General features: G+C 42.8%; 1 pseudogene; it reads right to left on the reverse strand.

Annotated features, from left to right (window-relative positions):
• Positions 1-248: 248 nt before the first annotated feature.
• On the reverse strand, positions 249-1,615 carry LOC103078524 (germ cell-less protein-like 1; annotated as a pseudogene).
• Between the last annotated feature and the right edge of the window lie 2,619 nt (positions 1,616-4,234).

Consider the following 4,234-nt stretch of genomic DNA (forward strand, 5'->3'; position numbering starts at 1 on the left):
AGCAGATACAAACTACTATACATAAAACAGATAAGCAACAAGGATTTACTATATAGCACAGGGAACTATATTCAGTATCTTATAATAACCTATAATGGAAAATAATCTGAAAAATATATATATATAACTGAATCTCTTTGCTGTACACCTGAAACTAACACAATATTATAAAATAACTATATTTCAGTAAAAAAAAAAAATATATATATATATATATATTTAATGAACAATGCTATGATGCACCATACTTACCCCACCTCACTGTCTTGTTCTGCTTGGAGCATAGCAAGCCACTGCTGTTTATACACAGAAGATAGCCATTCTGAAGGTACTAGAGAATCTTGTTTGATAATTCTCGTGGAGGCCAAACCACTGATAATATACCGTAACCTTAAATGTCTGAATACTGACACAAATGGTTTTCCTTGCTCAGTTTCAAGGAAGGTCCTACCTTCAAAATCTTTTCTCCTCTTAGAAAACCAGACATCTGTTTCAGTCAAAAGCTGTTTTAAAGATCCATTCCAAGAAAGCACAAGTTGAAGAAACATCCACTTATTTGTGTGTGTGTGGTACACGGGCCTCTCTCTGCTGTGGCCTCTACTGTTGCGGAGCACAGGCTCTGGACCCGCAGCCTTAGCGGCCATGGCTCACGGGCCCAGCCGCTCCGTGGCATGTGGGATCTTCCCGGGCCGGGGCACAAACCCGTGTCCCCTGCATCGGCAGGCAGACTCTCAACCACTGCACCACCATGGAAGCCCGGGAACATCCACTTTTTAAGGGCTGTGTATACATCCATCTCGACTTGCATCACAAATAAGTTAGATGAACCAATGAGTTGTTTCATGACATTTATACTGAGTTCTTTAAAAAGTTTAACATTCTGGTGAGTCATCAAATTGTTTAGAAGCCATTCAAGGCACTTTTTCTTTACAGAATCCAGTCCATAGGTCCCTGCCGATGTGTAATAGCCACATACGGGTTTTCACATTAATTGTTTCCTTCATTGTCTCACCACACCGCTGTATTAAACCATCCAACTATAGCGTACAAGCTGCTGCCAAAATGGCAATAACTCGACTGGGCTTTATTTAAAGACATCATCTCGATACAATGACCCAAATGTTACCTGCAGTGCTTCTATATCAATATTCTGGTCTGGAATCTCCAGTTCAATAGTACTCATGCTGGACTCCTTCCATGAACCACTGAACATACTAGGAAAGTAGCCAGATTGACATAAACACATTTTGTGCAAGCTCCACTCTGCTCCTAGAGCACAAATCTTAATGTCACTGTTTTCACCACTTAAAAATAATGTTTGATAAATATATTTGGATGTACTCTGCAGTGTTTTCCTCCGAGGGGTGTTGACGAGTCGCTGCTGCCCGTCCCCTTCCTGTTCATCCTCGTCTGTCTCGGAATCGGGGTGACAGTAGCAGAAGGCCCCGCTGCTCCGCTTGCGCTTGCGGCTGCCCGAACAGTAACAGAAGCCGTGCGCGGCCGCGTCGCCACCAGTCTCCAGCCTCTGGGCCGAGACCCCAGCCCCAGAAGCCGCCTCCTGCTGGGCTCGGGCTCGCCCCTGGTGGCGCAGCACTCGGTTGCTCAGCGAGCCCATGGGTCACGGCTCGCAGGGACTTCAGAGAGCGCACCTCGGTGAGCCCGACGAAGGCGGTCTCCCGCCATGGTCCGGCCGCCACCGCCGGCCTCCACGTATCCCGCGTGCCTACACGGCCACCTTCTCACGCGCAGCCCGGACTGTTGCAGAGGGCGCTGCTGCCTCCATCCTCTGCCCTGCCCCCCGCGTCTGCCTGCCCCGCGCGCCCGGACCGCAGGTGAACATGTTATTTTGAATTTTACTTTCTTTAATACAGCAGGTTCTTATTAGTTATCTATTTTATACATATTAGTGTATATATATGTCAACCCTATCTCCCATTCATCCCCCACCACCACCGTTTTGCCCCCTTAGTGCCCATATGTTTGTTCTCTACATCTGTATCTCTATTTCTGCCCTGCAAACTGGTTCATTTGTACCATTTTTCTAGATTCCACATGTATGCATTAATATACGATATTTGTTTTTCTTTCTGACTTCACTCTGTATGACAGTCTCTAGGTCCATCCACGTCTCTACAAGTGACCCAATTTCATTCCTTTTTATGGCTGAATAATAATCCATTGTATATATGTACCACAACTTCTTTATCCATTTGTCTGTCAACGGGCATTTAGGCTGCTTCCATGACCAGGCTATTGTAAATAGTGCTGCAATGAGCACTGGGGTGCATGCGTCTTTGAATTATGGTTTTCTCTGTGTATATACCCAGTAGTGGGATTGCTGGGTCATATGGTAATTCTATTTTTAGTTTTTTAAGGAACCTCCATAATGTTCTCCATAGTGGCTGTATCAATTTACATCCCACCAGCAGTGCAAGAGGGTTCTCTTTTCTCCACACCCTCTCCAGCATTTGTTGTTTGCAGATTTTCTGATGGCCATTCTGACTGGTGTGAGGTAATAACTAACTCATTGTAGTTTTGATTTGCATTTCTCTAATAATCAGTGATGTTGAGCAGCTTTTCATGTGCCTGTTGACCATCTGTATATCTTATTTGGGAAAATGTCTATTTAGGTCTTCTGCCCACTTTTTTTTTTTTGCGGTACGCGGGCCTCTCACTGTTGTGGCCTCTCCCGTTGCCGAGCACAGGCTCCGGACGCACAGGCTCAGCGGCCATGGTTCACAGGCCCAGCCGCTCCACGGCATGTGGGATCCTCCCGGACTGGGGTACGAACCCGTGTCCCCTGCATCGGCAGGCGGACTCTCAACCACTGCGCCACCAGGGAAGCCCTTCTGCCCACTTTTTGATCGGGTTGTTTGTTTTTTTGATACTGAGCTTCATGAGCTGTTTATACATTTTGGAGATTAATCCTTTGTCCGTTGCTTTGTTTGCAAATATTTTCTCCCATTCTGAGGGTTGTCTTTTCGTCTTGTTTGTAGTTTCCTTTGCTGTGCAAAAGCTTTTAAGTTTCATTAGGTCCCATTTGTTTATTTTTGTTTTTATTTCCATACTCTAGGAGGTGGGTCAAAAAAGATCTTGCTGTGATTTATGTCAAAGAGTGTTCTTCCTATGTTTTCCTATAAGAGATTTATAGTGTCCAGTCTTACATTTAGGACTCTCATCCATTTTGAGTTTATTTTTGTGTATGGTGTTAGGGAGTGTTCTAATTTCATTCTTTTACATATTTCCCAGCACCACTTATTGAAGAGACTGTCTTTTCTCCATTGTATATCCTTGCCAACTTTGTCATAGATTAGGTGACCATAGGTGTGTGGGTTTATCTCTGGGCTTTCTATCCTGTTCCATTGATCTATATTTCTGTTTTTGTGCCAGTACCATACTCTCTTGGCTACTGTAGCTTTGTAGTATAGTCTGAAGTCAGGGAGTCTAATTCCTCCAGCTCTGTTTTTTTCCCCAAGATTGCTTTGGCTATTTGGGGTCTTTTGTGTCTCCATACAAATTTTAATATTTTTGTTCTAGTTCTGCAAAAAATGCCATTGGTAATTTGATAGGGATTGCATCAAATCTGTAGATTGCTTTCGGTAGTATAGTCATTTCACAATATTGATTCTTCCAATCCAAGAACATGGTATATCTCTCCATCTGTTTGTGTTGTCTTTGATTTCTTTCATCAGTGTCTTATAGTTTTCTGAGTACAGGTCTTTTACCTCCTTAGGTGGATTTATTCCCAGGTATTTTATTCTTTTGGTTGCAATGGTGAATGGAATTGTTTCCTTAATTTCTCTTTCTGATCTTTCATTTTTAGCATATAGGTATGCAAGAGATTTCTGTGCATTAATTTTGTATCCTACAGCTTTACCAAATTCATCGATTAGCTCTAGTAGTTTTCTGGTGGCATCTTTAGGATTCTCTATGTATAGTATCATGTCATCTTCAAACAGTGACAGTTTCACTTCTTCTTTTCCAATTTGTATTCCTTTTATTTCTTTTCTCTGTTTGCCATGGCTAGGACTTCCAAAACTATGCTGAATCATAGTGCTGAGAGTGGACATCCTTGTCTTGTTCCTGATCTTAGAGGAAATGCTTTCAGTTTTTCACCATTGAGAATGATGTTTGCTCTGGGTTTGTCGTATATGGCCTTTATTATGTTGAGGTAGGTTTCTTTTATGCCCACTTTCTAGAGAGTTTTTATCATAAATGGGTGTTGAATTTTGTC

This window comes from Lipotes vexillifer, unplaced genomic scaffold (genome assembly GCF_000442215.2).
Source record: "Lipotes vexillifer unplaced genomic scaffold, Lipotes_vexillifer_v1.1 scaffold536, whole genome shotgun sequence".
NCBI classification, from domain to species: Eukaryota; Metazoa; Chordata; class Mammalia; order Artiodactyla; family Lipotidae; genus Lipotes; species Lipotes vexillifer.